Source organism: Motacilla alba, chromosome 1 (genome assembly GCF_015832195.1).
Source record: "Motacilla alba alba isolate MOTALB_02 chromosome 1, Motacilla_alba_V1.0_pri, whole genome shotgun sequence".
NCBI lineage: Eukaryota > Metazoa > Chordata > Aves > Passeriformes > Motacillidae > Motacilla > Motacilla alba.
Window position 1 is genome coordinate 33,538,578 of NC_052016.1, and position 20,017 is coordinate 33,558,594.

Genomic DNA, 20,017 nt, shown 5'->3' on the forward strand with positions numbered 1-20,017 from the left:
ACTGCAGCTCTAAACTGCATCAAAGACTTTTGTTCCTAGCTTTTGTTCCCAGCTCTTGTTCCCTTCTCTGTTCCCTTAAAATGTCAGCAAACATGATGGCTTTGTTGGTGCCGTCAGGGTGGTCTGACCGCTTCCCACGCTGGGCATGCGGATTGGCTAGCCATGGAGCAGTCAGCAGTTCACTGGGTGTCTCCTCTAGGATGTTGTTGTTCCCCACACCAAGGCAGTGGCCTGAAGCAGCAACAGTGCCATGAAATCAACAGAAAACAAATCCACCTCCAGCTGCCCTGGCTGGCACAAGGATGTGCAGACTGTTCCAAACTAGCAGCTGCTGCTGCTACCAGGCACACAGGAAAACCGTGCTGGGGGACCAGGGCTTTCCTTGGATATTGGGATGGATATCCACCCATTCAGACACATTCCCTGCTCTGTCTGGAGGAAGATTCCAGATTACTGCTGCCTCCTGAGCCAGCTGTCAGAACTCAAATCTCATGACTGTTCTAGCTCTGCTGACTTCTCTCAAATCCAAGGGTATGTGTGTCAGGGTAGGGATAGGATGGCCAGGCCTGGCCTTGAGACCTCCTCAGATGCCCCCAAGACTGCTCTGAGATAACCTGGGACCTTCCTGACCCATGTTGCTCCCAGTAAGATTGCAGGAGAGTCTGTACTGACCCCAGCAAGCTCTGCCTGACCTCAGGAAACTGCCCATAAAAAAAAAAACAAACTGTCTTCCTGCTGTCACAGCATCCCATGGCAGAGTTCTTTGGGAGGAATGGGGAAAATAAGCTGAGACAACTACCAACCACAGGCCATTTCTTTCTGCCCCATCACAGGAAACACTTTTAGCCTGCACTCCCCAGTAAGGGCTGCCCTAGCATTGCTCTTCAGCCCACCTGAAGTGTTTGTACCAAGGGGGATCTTCAGGGCTTCCAGTGCTTTTGTTCTGCTCTCTCTCTCCCAGCATTTGCCCACCAATATGCTGCAAAATTTTGGTCATGGCCTCTCAGTTGTTCTGAAATAACATGTTTGCCTTCAGTCTGAGAAGCCTGAGCAACACTGCTCTACTGCACTTTCCTGGGAAGCATTATGGTAAAGATGTGATCCTATTTAGGAACGAGCTGAGGCTCTTCCTGCTCTCTACTCTGCATCTCGCAGGTTCAGTTGACCTTTTTCCTATCACAATGCTTTTTCCACTCTTTATTATCCATTAATTTTCTTCAATTACAGCAAAAAGGGGACCCTGAACAAAGAGGAATTTTGCTGCAAGTCTCACAAAAGATTATATTTGTCTGCAGCTTGGTTTCATTCAAGGAAGGTCATTCTGTGTCAAGCACACTCAAAATAGACAATACCTTGTCTCCAGGTCTCCAAAACCTCCTATCCAGACACTGTCATCAAAGCTTTCAACTTGGGCACTCCTCTGATCCATATCCAGCCTCATCAAGAGTTTCTCAACAATCTGAGAAGTGTTCTAGGCCAACACAACCTACTTCTCTTGGAGCTGACGGCACCACAGTCTTCAATGTCAACTGCAGCAAATTACAGCAGTCTACCTTCTGTTGACAAATCCACCTAAAATTTGGTTCTTTTTTTCATTCTTGGCATCAGTTGAGTTCTGGTGCATTCCTTGGACTTCCTTGGAATTAATTCATGGCTCACTCTGGTAGTAACAGGGAAAGTGTGGACGTTGCAGAAACACTTTGTCACAAGAGACATTTGCAAGTATCCCTATCACATAGAAGTTGCCTTTGATCTGCTGTTTCATTAACCTAAATCATAAGCCCCTTTATGGCTGGGAATACTTTCTGTATATTCAGAGCTGAGTACTTCCATACTAGTTGGCTGCAGTATCCCAGATTTATACTAGTATCACTGAGGTCAGAGGCTGGCCCCGTGCCGTGCAGGCGGTGCCTCTGGAGGAGCTCAGTGGTAAAAGGTAGCATGCTGAAATGGAGGCAAGGAGTCAAAGGGCTACAAGGTGCTGAAGAAACCTTTCACAGCCACAGTAACAAAATGAAGACATTCTTTTTCTGACAGCATGAAAATCCTTTAAACTGCTTGTGTCCCACTGTAAGAGACTCTGTGCATGGAGTGCTTGAAAGGACACACAGGGAGATGTGAGCTCCATGCTAGAGAAGCCTAGCGGCACAACATACAGACAAGGGGTATGCTCCTAACTGGATCCCTTGGCTTCTACAGCCCTGTTCCATCCAACTTTGCCACACTGCTTTGCACATCTCCTTCTACTCCACAGCTTCATACACCAGAGGATGCCGGGCAGGGGACATTCAGTGAGGCCAGCTGCGCCTCTGGCCCAACTGAGCAGCGATGAAAGGAGTTGCAAGGAAACACATCAATACAAATCCATGAAATGCAGATATAGCTGCCAACATCTAAAGACCAGTGCCCTGGTCCCCTAGGCACAGATGGCTCCATGTAGCGACTGGTTTCACACACAGCATTCGGGTCATCCCAGTTTCTAAGACGGCTCTGGGCAGAGATGGGAGACATTTGTATAAATCCTATACATAATGCACTTCCCTCGATCTGAAATGCTGGGCATGATGGCATGATTCAGCTGCATAACCTGGTTCATAAACCAGTTGGTTTTGCAGTATGCAAGAAGATATTTGGGTGGATTAGGAATGAGAGATGGTAAACTGGGTGGGAGTCACAGTCAGGTGTACACAGGCAAGCTTGTCCTGCTCAGAGAAAACTAAGGAAAAGTTGCAAAAGATAGTGGTGTTCTCAGGAAATCCAGTTTTGAATCTGGCTTTCCTCACCCTGACCTGAGACTCCTTTATAAATTACATCAGGAAGGCAGCACTGGCCAACAGAACACAACGGCTAATCATAAAATGTGAAGAATATCTATTATGTGCTCAGCTAGTGACATTTTAAAGCCTATAATTTTTTGCATCTGCAGTCTCCTGGCCTGTAGTATTTATTCTCTTTTCCCTTGGAGCCAAGCTAGAGACAGACTCAGATAAAAATCCTGAGATGAACACCCTGTATTTCAGGGAAATTGAAGTCAGGCATCTGTACTTCAAATTCAGCCCGGATCAGAGCAATCTGAGAAGAGTAAGTTCAAGAAATGAACAGGGCTTCAGAGAGGTATCTTCATCTCTCATTTTGGCCGAGACACAGCAAAGGCTCCAGAGAGCTCCAGAGTGTAATCCAGCAGGCTTTTGAGAAATGCAAAACTCAAATGCAACTCAAGTCAGCTTTGTGGGCCTGTAGACCTTTGTAGACAACAGGCACAAGGTCTGTTTCTTCTGACTTCAGGTTTTGTTGGGGAAATTTCTTAACTTCAGTTTGGTAGCACTTGGGTAACATCCATCCTCCTCTACACAAAAGCCTGGGCACTCCTGATAGGAACCTTTACAGAGGGTTTGAAAAAAAGCCATTGGAAAAACACGAATTCAGGAAACAGGAATGTTATAACCTTGCTAGTGCAAAGGCAAAAGCCATTGTGTGCACACAAATTTAGAAGCAGCAATGGCAAAAAAACTTTGAAGGAAAACAGCAGTGATTTTTATTATTGCCTTATATGAGTTCAGAATGTTGCAAAGTTAAACAAAGCAATTATAAAGCTGGGTATTTAAAAATACCTAATGTTTCACAGTCTTCTTTGAGATGAATCAGGTATCTAAACATCTGGGGATTGCAACATCCATCAGGAAACACAGACAGATGAGACACATCGAGACAGGAAGGTTTAGGGCTGCCATCGGAGAGACAAGGAACAGCAGGAGATTCCCGCAGCTTCTTTTGGGTCAGAAGTGTTAGTTCTACATGAATGTGTACACTAAACAAAAAGAGGAAGAAAAAGAGAGAGCTAAAAAAGGTTTTTGCAAGTCTCCTGCTGTTCTGTGTCTTTCGCACTTTGCTCTGATCTCTCTGTACATGTCACTGGCTGGCAGGATGACTGCTTCCTGATTCATGATTTCATATTTAATTCTTTCTATATAAAGGGAATTTAAAGGAAATTATTACAAATAGTTTGGCCACACTGCATCAAGTCACTGGAAACTATTTCTTTATCCCTGATGTTCTCTTTTTCTTTTTCCCTCTTTTTTTTTTTTTTTTTTTCTCCTTTAAGAGAAAAGTTAGATGCTTTCCTAAACACTTTCCAGACTTGAGCTATTCACAGATTGCATGTGGAAGGCAAACACAGCCCAGGCCTGGAAGAAAGACTCTCTCATGCTGGTCACCCCAGTAGCCTGGGGCGTTGCAGGCGGTGTCCTCAGCAGTGTTTCCTTTCAGAGGGCTGTGGCTGCATGAAAATGCTTTGGGTGTAGCAATCCTGTGCTCATCCCACAGGCACTTCATGAAAGAGGCAACTGTTCCATGTTGGGAATTCAGAGAAACCTCTGGCCAGCAGTGGCTGCTGGAGGCACCCTGATTAAAGCCCCATTGTTTTGCCCACTCCAGCTAAACTGCTCCCTAATGAAGCCCCCGTCTGTCCAGTGGTTTGGGAAGAAGCAAATAAGTAAATAAAGTCGTTGCTGGGAATAACAAAGACTGGAGGAAGCAAGGAAAGAGGAAGCAACCAAAGAAAAAATCCTTTAATGCACTACATTTCTCAAAGGCATATATCCAGGAATTGGGTTTCTGGACTGTGTTTCTTTTGTCTTTCTGACTCCTGGATCTTGCTGTACTAAGGGCTTTGAGACACTAACAAACACTTTGCAAACACAAGAAGGGGTGTTGCAGGAAAAGGGCGTTGAGATCATACTTAATCAAACTTCCTTACATTTTGATAGCTACAGTACTGCTGTACAAGTCCATCATCTCTTTGCCTTCACAATTCCCCACAGCCAACACAGCTGAGCCACACACTTCAGTCCATGACCTGTATCCTGATTATAGTACATGGCTGACATGTTTCAGAGGGAAGAAAACTCCAGGCTAAATTCATATTCTTGCACAGGTGCGTCTCAAAGGGCGATGAACTGAATGATCTAAAAGCAGGACCTTGCTGGACACTGTAAAATCAGAGAAGTTTTGATTTGTAGCACAGGCTCCCAAAGCAAAGGAAGCTGAAGCACCACATCCTTCAGGAGGTGATGAAGATGAGCACATTTAAACATTAAGTACTGAGAGCTTATCCAAGCAAGGCAAAGCTGCTCTTGTTCACATCCATAGACTTTGGAACTAGTCAAAGACTGAAGCTCATTTTAACATCAGTTAGGCGCCAAAAGGGGAGTGAAAAAATGTAGTGAGCTGATTAAAAAAAAAACATCAGTTGCAATGTAGTAACTCAATGGCATCTCCTTTGCACTTCATAAAACCAAGCTTGTTCCAAGGGCTGAAACAAGTCAGAAATTATTCTTTTACCAATTGCCCTGTCTCACTTTTGGGTAAATATCTGGAAGAGGAGTTTTGGATAACAAGACACTTTGAGCATGTTCCTATCCTTCAGCTGTCTGTACCCAGAACAGTGTCTCTTCTTCTATTCCACCCCTACTAACAAAGCTGCCACGATGTTGAATTTTCTTCCCACTTACAGCCCTCTCTCTTCCACCATTCATTAGCAGTCTCCATTTGTTCCAATACAGTCAGTTTTGCCTTCAGACTAGTTTTTCCAGCCTTCACCTCCTCCCTTTCAAGCATCTTGGAATTTCCTCACATGCTTTTCTCCATACTACTTTTGCCCTTATTCCCTTTTCGAATTCATTTCCTCTGATGTCCTTTTCCATTTCTCTGCCACACTTCTTTCCTCCCAGCTGTTTCTTTGGATGCATTATCATTAACTTCTATCCATAAATTAAGGTTGGGCCTGGTCCCAAAACCAGAATCAATTGAAGTTGCTGCAGGCAACTTGTAAGGGGCAGTCCTATCCATGAGTCAGTAATGAACCCATCCAATGGTGTGCAAAGGGAAAGCTGTGTTATTGCATATTCTCCCTTCTAAATCAGAAACTATAAAATGAAGTCTTGCAGAAATTCTTTATAGTGTTTTTTTTAATTTTTCTCCTTGGTTTCTTTTTTTTTTTTTGCAAGATTAGCAAAAGCAGCCTGGCCAAGTTCCAGTCTAGGGTAATCTCTTCTGCTATTTCAGATCCATGCTGCATTGTTTTTTCCATTTCCTAACCCCAGAGGTTAGATGGTAAATAGCTGTCATGTTCTCTTCAAAGCTAAATTGTCACGTATTGGGGCAGAAACCTCGCCAAGTCAGAATGAAACACTCTGGGCATGTAATGCCACCCTGGTGCTCCTCACATCTCCCTCAGAGGCTCTTGGTATGGAACCAGCTGAGACAGGCAAGCTGGGTGAGTCCAATCCTTTCCTGCCCTCACTCTCACCCAATGTGTAACTCCCCAGAGCTGCAAGAGCCCACTTTTCAGTACTGGGTGTTGAAAACAGCTAGGACTCTTCCCATTTAATTACAACACCACTGAGAACTTTGCACCAAAAAGAAGGTGATACCAGCATCATTAAATCACTGAGGGAGGTGGGATGTGGAAAAAGAAGGAGTAGCCTAAGGTCTCTCATTGAGCCAGGCAGTGGCAGGAGCAGAGCTTGCCCACGGCACGCCATGGATGGGACTCCTGCCACCTCCTTCATGCAGGTCAAACTCCAATCTGAGCAATTCAGCCTTCACTGGTGCACAAATGCTGGAATGCAGAGAAAAGCAAAAGGTGTGCTTTTAAGCTGCTTACATCTCCAGCAGGTCACCAAACCAGATGAGGGATACAGGCAGCCAAGCTGAGGCTGCAAAATCTCCCTCTACATGTGAACACCCAAGTAAGTTCCCTTGTAGCCACCAACCCGGCCTGAGCACAGGGCATGGAGTGGGCGGCACTGCCCAGGGCGCGCGCAGAGCTCTTCCCAATATTTCAGGCAACTGTGTTGCTGGTAGCTCACGAAAGCACTCAGCCAAAACTGCTGACATGTGTCAAATTCCCCAGGCAGCGTTACTGGGCCAGCCAAGGGAGTTTGAGGAGCCATCTGGCCAGGGACATGGAGCCCACGTGTCAGGGAGTGGCCTCTTGCTCCCAGGGCTGGGATAATTGGACATTGTTCGGCATCTGAATTGTCGCTCTGTTGGGCTGTGGGCTTGTCTGGTAGGGACGAGCTAATTACCATGCAAACTGCTGAGGGAAGGAGAGGGTCAGGGATGGCCCTCACCCTTCTTCTGCTCCACAACAAACAGGAGGGTTTTGTGCCCCCACAGCGCCCTGAAGCAGAGAAGGGAGAATGGGTGGGAAAGCAGAGGTGAAGGGAGAAGCCTCTTGAACGCTTCCCATTCAAACACAAGCACGGGATCCCCCCGTCAAACCTGGGAGCAGATTTTCCTGCCATACACAGAGTTTTGTTCGCAGTCGGTTCACTGGAAACCAGCAAGCAGCCGTCAAAGTTGCCCAGAGATCTCAACAGCTCATGGTGCCACGTTTGTTACCTTCCCTTCCTTGTCCCACATCAGCCAAGGTGCTGTTTTTCACCACCACAGCCCAGCCAAAGAGCTGACGGTACTGCAGAGACGGAGCTGTACTGGAAGTCCCAACCTCCACCCTGCCATCACCATGAAGTTAAGTCAGCAGCGCTACTGCTGCCAGACACTTTTCAAGGAGGCAGAACTGGGGAAAGGGATAGGAATAAGGCATGTTACAAGATACAGTATCTTTCCTAAAGCACAAGAATTGATGTCAGGTGCACCTGCACTGTTCCTTGAATCACAACTATTCAAAATCTTTTCATACCCTGCAAACATGTTCTGTCAAGAGGCAGGAACACATTTTTCTAATTTTTCCCATTCTCCTAAAGAAAACATGCACATGTCTTTCCCCTTTTTCTACAAAAGCTCAATTAGATTTGCTTCACAGGTATATAATGTTGCAAAGAAAAGCCTTGCAGTCACCCTTTGTCCATCTGCTAAATCCTTCCACCATCCTGCAGTGAGTTCAAATCTGTAGTAAGAGACGCATGAAAAATCCCAAACAGGGAACCATCATTAGGGCAGGGATAAGCCTCTAAAGCCCTTAAGATCCAGAGCTGCAGTTCACATCTGTTTAATGCCCAAGAGCTAACATCAATAATTTAATGAGTGCCTTACATCCTGAAATATTTCACAAACTGCAAAAACAAGACTCACTCCACCCACCTCTAGGCTGGGAGGTGGCAGATGTTGAGCCAGGCAGAGCAGCACTACGTGACAGTTTAGGACACTGGATAAAAAAACAAATCCTAGCTCCAGCAGAAATTGCTTCTGCAAAGGAAAAGACACAGCACAGCATGTGCATTTGTAAAAGAGATCCTATGCTCTAGGAAAGAAAAAGATAAACCAGGGATTTTTTTAAAATATTGGGGTCCTTGTTTTACCATGTGCCCAAATGGCAACATTTCCCCAAATGATGCCAAGACAGCAACTTGACAGAGCTGATACTATGCTTGCCATCTTCTGAATCACCCACCCCATTCCTGTAGCAGATTTTTTTGGGCCACTCCCATGCAAGCACTAACCAGACATTAAAAACCTGCTTGGGGTGTAATTGCTGCAAGTGTGGCTTAAAGTTGAGCAGCGGCACACTTACTGAGCTGCCATGCTGAGGGGCCTCAGTAGTATCCAGTTAATCTTCTCAAATCTCATTATTGCAGCAGAGTGACAGATGGGTGTTTTAGCAGGATAGAAATTAGGACTAATTAGGACTCCTAGCCCTCCTTTGTGTTTGTCACATCGGCTCCTCCCCACCTCAGGCAGGTTTGTGAGCAGTGATAGAGAGCCGCCTCTAGCACCGTGTTCTGCCTGCCACCCTGAGGAGGACAGCAGGCACTGGGTCACCTACGCCCACCTGATCTACAGACGGGGCTGCAGATTTTATTCCTTATCTAGGCTCCGGCAAGTCTGGAGGGCGACCCCAAACTGAAGTTGCTGGGGTATGGAACTGAATTTCCTGCCTCAGCCCGTTTGTGGCTTTACACAGCGAACCTCAGGCAGCAGTATGTAAGTCACTATCGAGCCAGGAGGGAAGAATGATGGACTCAATGGATCAAGACCAGCTCTTCTCATTTACTGCTCCTGAGCCTGCCTTGGGCACAGAGCTTGATGTATTGACTTTGGCAACATGTGCATACTGCCATCCTGGCAATAAAGTTATCAAGATGGAGGGAGATGGGGAGGGTAGCATAAGGGGAGGTAAAAAAAACAAACAAAAAAAAAAAAAAAACCCACACCAAAAAAAAAAAAAAAAAAAACCAAAACAGCTAAGTAGAGGGAACTGAAAATACTTGAGAGAAGGGAGAATCCTCCTTGCCCCCTCTGCACCCCTGAGCCATCGCCTCAGGCCAAAACCCCACACTCTTCTTAGAGATTCCAGGACATTCGTTTTAACAGCTTCTTCTTTTTTTTTTTCCTGCATTCCTCCTTCTTGTACTTCTGGTTTCCAGTCAGGACTGGAATGGAGAGAACAGTATTACAGAAGGAAGTCTGTTGCTCTATTTTTCTGGCTTGATTAGAAGCAGAAGATGCAATAAACCTCACAAGAGAGTTTGTTCTCATTTAGCCTCTCATGTATCTGAAATTACCTGACCAGAACAAGGGTAAGGAAAATGCACTACCAATTGGAGCACACTGAGAAGATAAAAACAGAAAGAGCAAAACGGTGAAGCTATTTCCCTCTCTGATTTTACACAAAGAAAGTAAACAATTCAGTCCCACTGACAGCTTATTTATTTCACACAAATTGCAGCACAGATGCAAGGGCTCAAGAAGGAAGCTCACCCTGCCTGCTCACACCTCTGAACCTCCTGAGGTATGACTGCTACCACCAGCAGCAGCACCACAATGGGAGAGGAATAGAAAAACCAGCACTAGTTGTATGTGCAGCAAAGGGTTTTCCACATGCTGGATGGCTCTGTTGTGCTGCCAAGCTGCCTGTCTGCAACAGGACTGACAGTCACATTCTCTGCTAAGATGGTAAATGCAGAATGTCAATGTATCAAAAATATCCCAACTGAAATATTCAGCTGCAGATGAACACACACACACACACACACACACCCTTCCTCCCAGTGTTCTGTCTGCTAAATCAGCATTTCTTGATGAGCCAGTGAATACAGATGGTGAGTACAGGCACAGATCCAGACTGGATTCTCAGCCTTGCATCCCATGTGTATAGAAAATTTGTGAGTGTGTTCAGCATCTTTCAGGTAAAAAGGCAGTATTGATGCTGCTGTGTTTAGTGAAAACCAGCAGTGGCATCCTTTAAATGAAGTTTGTATCGGAGAAGCTGACCTAGTCTCCTGTCTGCTGCTCTTCAGGAAATAAATTACACAACTTAGTTATACCAGGAATGTCTCCTGGCCATTTGGATGTTCAATCCCTGTTCTAGAGATGAAGGTATATCTCCTCTAACCATTTCCTCATGTGATAGTATCTAATGGCATGACAAAACAAAATACATGCACGTTCCCAGATTGGGGAGAGCAAATAAAGGGCATGAGATTTAAAGTGAGTTTTGCATTGGGTTTGGCATTTATTTTTTGTTCTTTCTTTAACTCTTCTGTACTTTATAGAACTAAACAAAGCCTCCTGTTCCAGATGATCAATCTTCACGCTGCTCCTGGCCCCAGAGAGCACAGGAGATAATAGCATTTCCAAAGGCATTTAGTTAGCTGAGCCCTGAGTGTAGAAGAGGGCAGTGAGGAGCTGGAGACAAATTGCTATGAACCCAAGTCAGCTGCTCAGGGCATATTTCTAAGAGCAGCAGACACAGCTGAGAATCCTGCAAAGGGATGTGAGTTTCCCCTCCCCTTGCTCGATCCCCGTGCTGGAGATATAATAACAGCTTCTGCTCCCCTTGCTCCCAGTGCCTTTGTGCTCTCCCTTGTTGCCATAGAGGCTGGTATCTGAGACTCGAAATGTGATGCTCCACTTGTGAGAGTGGGTGGAGAACAAGCAAGGTTTGCATTATTAATAATTTCCCCCATGGTATCCATTTTGGCAGCAGTTTCTCACTCTCCAGTCTGCCGGACACGCTTTGGCAGGAAGGAGCTTGGCCACAGTGCCCTGGTTCTGTGCATGGTGGCTTTGGGGGAGGAGAGGGGGAGCTCTTACAAACACCCCCTGAGAAAGGTGTGCTGCTTCAATGCATTTTTTGTAGACTTTCTATTAAGCCAAAGCTCTTCATGGCTTTCAGAAGATGCAGCATAGCAGTGTATTATATAAATTAATTTATTTGAGCTGACCAGCAGCAAAACTTCAGAAACCATTAAAGAACTGGGGCTCTTTATGAAAAGACAATTCCTTTTGGGTCTTAACCAGGGCAGAAAGAGCATTAAGCAAGGAAGAAAGGATCCTTTACAACATCCTGATTGCACATTACTTATTGATTGAATTGCCAGCAAAAACTGGAATACCAAGGAAAATCTCTGCTAGTAACTGTACAGATTACTAAGAACATCAGAAGAGTTAGGAGGTGAGTTGCCAGCAGGTTGAGGGAGGTGATCCTTCCCCTCTGCTCAGCACTGCTGAGTCCACAGCTGGAGTCCTGTGTCCAGCTCTGGGCTCCACAGTGCAAGAAGCACTTACTGGAGCAAGCTGAGCTTAGGGCCACAGAGATGACAAAAGGACTCAAGCAACTCTCATGTGAGGAGAGGCTGGGATTGTCTTATCCTGTATAACAGAGGGATCAGGAAGGATCTATCATTGTGAATGAAGACCTGCTGGAAGGGAATGAAGAAAAGGGAGTAAGTCTATTCTCAGTTGTGCCTATTGACAATACAAGATACATAAATTAAAAACCATGACACTCCATCTGAACACAATATTTTTTACTCTGATGATAGTCTGAGGCTGGATCAGTTTGCTCACAGAGGTTATATCCAAAATTCTGTGGAGATATTCAAAATTCAACTGGACACAGTCTTAGGGCAACTGGCTCAAGCTGACCCTGCTTGAGCAGAGGATTTGGTCTAGTTAATCTCAAGAAGTCACTGCTCAGTAATTCTGCGATTCTGTAACATTTTCTACTGCTGTTAAGGTCACTCTTCCTACATGGACATTAACTCACCTAAGTCCAGGCAGCCATCCACCCAACCTGACATTGCCTGAAACTGTCACACATATCTTCAGCTGGTGACACCAGGGAGGAAGAAGGCTGGTTTGAGCCTAGGCCAGGCGGCTGCTCCCAAATGGGAACACAGCAACTGAGGTGGAGGAACTGAAGGCAACTGCAAAAAGCACGAGTTTTGCTCTTTCCCTTTTGGTGCACTGTTAAAATCAAAAGGGCCCCCACTCAGGTGAAAATGGGGAATCTAATCCAGCTGCAGGGTCCTGCCCAAGGCAAGGGGGAGTGGAACAGAAGAGAACTGGCACTCCCCTGTGCACTTACGTGCCACAAGACTTGTAGCATTAGGGACTGAGCTCCTTGCTCTCACACACAGGGGTAGCAGTGATCTGGCAACTTGAGTGAGGGTGAAGGTTAGTGTTGGTGTATATAACTTCATTGTATGCAAAGGCCCCAACATCTGACAAAAAGGTAGGTCTTAAGTCCATGGTTAAATACTTTGATATCTGCAATCACACTAGTGCAGAAGATTGGAAAGTCTGCTTGTGGTTTCAGATAAATGTAGAAAACAGAGTCTACATTATTGAATTAAGTATGAAAGTTATAATAATGCAGTCAGCACAGTTGCACAACGTAATTTCATTTAACAATAAATTCAATTTAAGTTACACTGTTGTCTGTGTGCATTGTAAACATACCGCAGATTTTTTTTGTTGGTTTTTTGGGGGTTTTTTTGTGGGTTTCTTTGTTTGGTTGGTTTGTTTTGAGTTTTTTGTTGTTGTTGACAATGCAAAACACATTAACTGAAGTTATCAGCAGAGAAGCTGAAGGTTCTGGCATGCGAGCAAAGGACAGCTGAGGCTTGAGGCTCTGGGAATATATGGAAAGGAGAGACTAGTAGGTGGCTAGGAACACTAGCTGCCATTGAAATAACCAGCTGTGCAGCCATTTAGCAGCCTTTGCATTTCAATAAGATATCTGTAGGTTTCCATGTCAGAGCTCCAAGTGTATCTGGCACCCTGTTGGTGGTGCTGGACTGGAGGCAGATGCTGGTAGCTCTCCATCCTTTAATCACCTTCCAGACAGAGATCCATTCCAAGCCATGATGTGGGCAGTCAATCTGCCACCCCACCCCATCCCTTCAGAGCAGGGCTGGTTATACCGTTACTGACAGGCTGTTTTCATTTCCCTTATTACCGTTAAAGGAGAAACACTGGAACATACATTTTTGGCACATCCCTGACTGCCAGCAAATGTTGCTGCTGTAGAACTGCGTCATATATGCAAAGCCCAAGTTACAGATGTGTGCTTTCTGAGCTCTCCAAACTAGAACCAGGCCTACACCAAAGCGTGGAACCCAAGAACCCCTGACCAATGGGGACCTCCCAGACTTGCTCATCACTTGCTAGATCAGTCTGTGTTGTACATCCACCCCACGCACAGCCAGTGTTTCATCCACTAAGCCGTTTCCCTGAACCTTTGAGAGCTGTGACACCACAAGCAGTGGAGTCCTTACTCCTTGGTTTCCAAGTTCAGATGAAATCAGCTGCTACCAACAAAGAGAAAACATTTGCTAAATCAAAATACGTGTCCTAATCTAAGATCTGCAGGCAAGATGTGATTCATGCTGTTTGCAGGGGGTGGGGGAGAAGGCAGGATCAAAGTGGGGCTCAGAGCATGCAAACCACACATCTGCCTCCTGCAGTGCTCAGTAAGGGAAATGTAAAGCAGGAGGCAACATGCAAGAGTTCTCTGCTAATCACACAGTGCTAGCAATGGAAAGTCAATACAGAACAAGGAGCTGAGCTTGCAACATGAATGTTAAACAACAGTAACATCGTGCCACAGAGACACAAAAATCCAGGTCTCAGGAACCAGAAACAGATTGAGGAAGTAACACAAACATAATCCAAAACAAGAAGAAACAGCAAAGTAACAGAAGCAAACAGATGGCTTCTGTTCCCGTTGTTCCCAGTGTCTTTTTGCTCTCACTTGTTGCCATAGAGGCTGGTATCTGGGACTCAAAATGTGACACACCACTTATGACAGAGGGTGGATAAAATGCAAGAATTTACATTATTAATAGTTTCCTCCACAGTATCCATTTTGGCAGCAAAGCTGCTCATGTCTTGTCCACCGGACATGCTTTGGCAGACACTGAAAGGCCACGGAACTGTCTTTCCCTCAAAGCCCAGCCTAGCTCCTCCACCTGCCAATACATGTACTCAGCTCCCAGACCCCACTGCCACAGCTCTCCTTCACTGTACAATAACACAATCCCACTTCTTTCCCCCCAAAACTGCGGAGTTCAACTATCCCTTTTGCTCCTGTCACAAGGAGGAGGGGATGCAGCCTTAAAAATCCACACAGCCTGCATGACTAGAGCCACGAATAGACCCCACAGAGTGCAGGCCATGTGGCTTCCCAGCATATCAGCAGTGTGAAAATGTGGATCAGACCCCAGCAGCACACCACACACACAAAAAAAAAAGAGGACTAAAGCATTTCTGAGCCAGCCCAAGAGGCTGTTCTTGTCCTGTTCTCCTCCCAGCCCCTGCCGCTTCCTTTCTTGAATGGAGACAAGTGTTTGCATAGCCACAAAGTAAGGGAGGTCAGGAAAGAGATCTAGATTGAAAGCAATTTGGCTCCACAAAAAGGTTTCTTTTCAGCTTGATCAGTTCTTGAGACAGAAATCCCCAGTGCCACAGTTTCTAATTTTGAGAGCGGGATGAATGCAGCTCTTCATTCTTCTGCAGCAGATTAAATGAGCGTGTGGCATTTTCATTTTTCCAAGGGGACTTTAAAAATAAATAAATAAAAACTTCATATTTTTCCTCCAGTTTGCCTTTAATGATTCTTCAGCAGTTTTCTCAGGACTTGTTGCATGCATCACTAACCAAAAGTGCCTACCTAAAAGTATGGGCATGCCTTCACTTTGAAACATCACTACAGGAAAGGCAGCTTAAAAAATGTCCTAAGTGAACACAAATGCAGCCTTGTGTGGCACACACTTACTTGTGCTATGGACTTTCATGTGCACCCTCGTGCTCATCCCAGCATGCTCCTATCCCAAAAGACATGCAAGGGTGAGGAAAGAAAGCCACAGGGCTCAGAAAAGCTGTTTCACATCTGTGTGGCAGGTTTAATGATTGACTCAAAAGGGAGTCTGTTCTTGAAGCAAGAAATTTTTTTCCTGAGTGACAGGTCTCCTTATCCAGTCACGTATGGACAAAGCAGCTTCACAGTGAAAAGCATGATGACAAAATCACTGTGCAGAGGACAGTGTGCTTAAGAGGCTCTACCAAAACAAGCAAGCAGTATCCAAGCCCACCTTTCCTTTGTACTCAGCATATTACGGCTCAATTATTGTTACTGCTTTCCCTCTGAACTCCTTGCCTATGCTACAGCAAAGTCTTTGCCTATGCATTTAAGAACCTGCTTGTGAAGCCTGGGCTGGCCAGAGCCACCAGCTTTTTGAGACCACTAATGCAAAATGAAAACTTTCCTTATTCTTTCATTCCAATGCAGTTGTGACCAGGCAGAAGCAGCCACTGCACAGGCACACAGTAAAAAAAAGATTGTCATATGGGCTAGCCATGTTGTTGTCCCCTTTCCCACACTACAATCAATGGACTTGTAAGGGTTTCCTCGCGTCTCCCTGTCTACATTTGAAGACAACAGCTCCTCTTCCCTCCCCAGCCTCAGAGAGTGCTGCTGGCTGGCCTTGCTCTCTCTCCCCCCATGTGGGGAGAACACGGGAGTTGGTGGGTGGTTTCAAAACTTTTCAAACGAAGTAGCCCTTTTTCTAAAGCAAGTAACAAACAAAGCAATAAGCCGCATTAGATGAATAGATAGAAAGGGGTTTGGGTGCTACAGGCTCAGGGTGAGAGCCATTGAGGAGCTGTGGGGAGTGTGGGAGGGGGTTGAGGGGAAAAGCTGAGCTCATTGCATCCCAACCAGACAACATCAGGCAGGAAACAGATGTGGAAGAAACCACAGAGGGGTACAGCAACAGCAGAATTAACTCTCCAGCAAACAGGGGAACCTCAGACACACAGAGCTGACCTGCACCATAAGAACAAGGCATCAAGTCTGAGGTTTGGTTTTATGCACACCTGGTAGCACCCCTTAGCCCAACATCTAAACACCAGCATACCAAAGAATCACAGGACACATTCAGCCTTTTTCCAAATTCTATCTGGCTCTAAGCATATGAAGCAAAGGTAGGTCTGGATTGGTAGCAGTTCCTATACAAAAGACTGGATTATCTTTTACCATCACAATCCAATTCTTGTCGATGCTATGTGCATTTCCATTTTAAAGAGTGAAAGTTGTACCTGTCTGTATACCTCAAATCCCAGCTTGAATTTCCCACAGTTAGAAGCACTAGGAAAATTAAAATTCCTTTTGATTTAGTTCCTCTCACTTTAACAGCTTTGACTCTTACAACAGCCTCCTCTTACAATACTTTTGTGATATAACCAGAAGCAAGACTGTTCTTTGTGACTGTTTTCATAAGCAGTTCAGAGTGTCCTACCCCAGCTAAAGATGATGCACAAACTTGTGTCTTGTCTTCTTTGCTGGCCCATTCGTCACCAGAAAATTACACTGTTGTTATTACAGTAACTGAGAGCCTGATGTGCAATTCCCACTGACTTCAGCAGAGGCACAATGCATTTTTTTCGTCTGGAAACCAAGCTGGTTATCAAGAGGCCAGAACATGACCCTAATGTTAATCCTTCAAGACTACTATCTGTCAGCCCCACTACACTGATATATTTCAATAAAGTTTGGCACAGTAAAAAAGTTTTAGTAGAGGGCATTAGTACTGACTTCCTTCTGCATGGACACCTATCCATGTCCAAAGTCTGGGCATGGACACTGTTTTCTAGTGAAGCTTTTATATTCCAAAAGACCACTTGCCTTCAAGTGTGGACTCAGTGCTAGAAGTGACCCAGGAGGGACTATGTAAAATTAGACAACTTTTCCTCATTGGTATTGCCAGCCATCATTCCTTTATGTCTGATGTGAGCTTGTCCTCATACATGCTGCTATTTAAGCCATTGTTTGATAATTATGGTGAGAAGGAAGAGAAGTTTATTTTTCCCCAAGCTTCTGGCCCTTTTACCAAAGAAAGACTTGAAAAAATAACCCAGATGCACACTGAAATTTTGGAAAACAGAAAGTGGACAAAGAATCCAGCACAGATTTTATGTCGTGGTTTTTGTGGCCTGAGTCATGATTTTAAATGCTCATGTGCACTGATAGCAGTCTGCCCCCATTAGAAGTGTGACCAGTGTCTGTACAGAGACTGCCAGCAAGAAAAGGCCAAGTAGGGTCAGATGTGGTACTGACAGGAACTGACTTGAAACTCAGCAAATTTAACACATCTGTGTGTCTAACCAGCCACCAGACATCCACATCTGCCCATCACCACTGACCTGTGTCAGATCTGAAAGAATCAACTAACAGCTAAAGGCTTTGTATCACGTTTTTGGCTCCTGAGCTGCTTCACTGTACCTGCTAAAGTCTTCCTATTTGATTGTTTTTAAATACTTTGTAGTTCTGCTGCATCTTTTATTGCATTATCATAAAGTTCTTTCTAACAGAAGCTTAGGTACATGGATCTGGTAAGGGAGACAGCAGGATCTTTGGCTGTTTCTGAAGAGAGTCATAGTAAGTTATTAAAAGAGTTAAATGGGAAGAGAGGAAATGCTGATACCTTTAGCAGAATATAATTCTCTCCACTGGAATTTGGCAACAACACAGGGACTAAGGTCCTTACAGAAAGCACAAGCTGCTCGTCAACAACCACAAGCATGCAGGGACTCAAGTTGTGCCTCTCCTCCACAAAGCATCGCACAAGTAGTGCAGCACCCCCTAACTGTAAAGGTCATGTACTAACCCCGAGGGGAAAATTCCAAATTGAATCGTCTTCACTAGCCCTGGCCATCCTCTGTGCTCCCTTGGCCAGCACCAGCAAAGCAGGCCTGGGCCAATCCTTGCCTGTGCAGCTCCAGTCACACACAATGGCAATGCAGGATGGCATAGAGCAAACCTGAGCACGGAAAGCACAACCAAGATGACTCACATCCTGCTGGGCCCACAGCATCTTCTTTTCCAGTTAACCCTTTTGGGTACATTTTAAAACCTGCTTCCAGAAAGGCCCACAACAAAATGTTTGCTGGACAGCAGCCAAAGACCTCTCCTGCTCCTCACCACTCTCAGATACCAGGAACAGTCTTAGAACTTCATTGCTTCATAGTAGGGAACAACCTGAGCCTGTAGTTCCTGTAGGGAACAACATCTCACCAGTTAAACACACAGCACTGAGAAGAAAACAAAGCAAAAAGAAACTTAGAGCTTCATGTCCCTATAAAACCTGCTGCTTACAGGAGCACTGACTTGTCACTGGAAATAATTCTTAGCAGGACAATACAACTCTCCCCAAATCAACCATCTCTCATACCCTGAATGCTCTTCTAATTTAGCTGCAAGTTCGTCATCCTGGTGACATCTCAACCTTCCTTTTTTTCCCCAAGACATGACTTCAGCATTCTTGGTCATTCCTATTTATCCTGAGAGTCCTACTACCAACAAAATTAATATCTCTAATACTTAAATTTCTTTTCCCCTTGTTCGGATGAACTGGAACTTCCAATCCAACTTACACCCTTACCAACAAAGATACAAAACTGAGTCTTTCATTTCTGGATCCCACAGCACTGGGATATGTGATGTGCTACTGAACAAACAGCAGTACTGCATAAAGGAAAGGAACTTCCTATTCTCCCCACTGCTCCTCAGCATGGAGAGATAAGTACATTGGAATTGTGAACCAAGCCACAAATAAGATTTGAGAAGATGTCCTTCTTTCTTGTTCTCAAAAGACTATTTTTAAAATAAATAAAAAACAAAAACAAAAACAAACAAACAAAAAAAAAAACCCCACACCAAAAAAACCCCGAAACACAACATTGGGATTTTAGGTGATAGATTTTGCTCGTCTGGCCTAATTTCAACTGCACTAAGTATGTTTTTGCTTTTAAAACTTCCCTTGCTGCTTCAAGTGAATGTACTGCCTGTGCCTGCCTTCCCTGTGTTGTTTTCCAGTGCTCCTGTAAACAGCTGTAAATAGTTCCTCCACCACAGAGGTCCATGGTAGCACTGGATGGAATTTATCTGTCTGCACCTCACACTGGCAAAAGGACATTAGCTCATTAAGTCTGGTGTTTTTTTTTTTTTTGACACTTAATTCAGTTGCCGTTAAGAGGTATGGAAGTTAAAAGGTCCGATACCTGTTGCAGACAAGCCACAATGCAATTAAATGGCTGGTTTTCCCCCATACCTAAATAAATGCACATATATATAACAGTTAATCCTAGTGATACATTTACTGCCATCTTCACTGTGCAATGGAAAGTACTCCTGATATGTAGCCCATCCCTCTGCCCGTGCAGTTCCACACTGCACTTCATCAGCCATGCTCATCAGCAAATGAAAGACCTGATTGTACAGCTCTCCCTGTACAAAGCTGACATTGCTGCTAGAAGTCTTTTTTTTTCCCCTTGAAATAACCTGACATTGGTAAAATTGGTCAATTCAAATTGGAACATAATGCTAAATCAGGATCATAATGCTAACATCACAGATGGTAACAGGCATGTATTTATCTTTTCCTCTTGCTAAACTGCAGGTCCTTCTGCTGGCCAAACTCACAACCACTTCTCTTGTCATCCAACCCACTTTAAGAAAAAACATTCTGCTCCTTCCCTCATCAAGGACTGACCATTTCAAACCCAGGACTCCCTTATTTTATTGGAGCTACCTCTTGTCTGAGCTGTTGTGTTCTCATTCAATACCTGGGAGCATGAATGTCAAGGGGAGAAGGAGTGAAAGCCAACAGGCAGGGTGGTGAACGTGTTAGCTCAGATGTCTCCTTGTCTCCTACACCACACACCGTCCTCCACCCCATAACCCAGTCTCTGCCCTGTCTCCATCCAGCAG

The 20,017-nt window shown here is 44.9% G+C and overlaps 1 protein-coding gene across 1 annotated transcript in view; it reads right to left on the reverse strand.

The window, feature by feature from the left end:
* Window positions 1-20,017, reverse strand: part of ARHGAP31 (Rho GTPase activating protein 31) — a 61,007-nt gene that overhangs the window by 39,235 nt on the left and 1,755 nt on the right. The window lies entirely within an intron of this gene.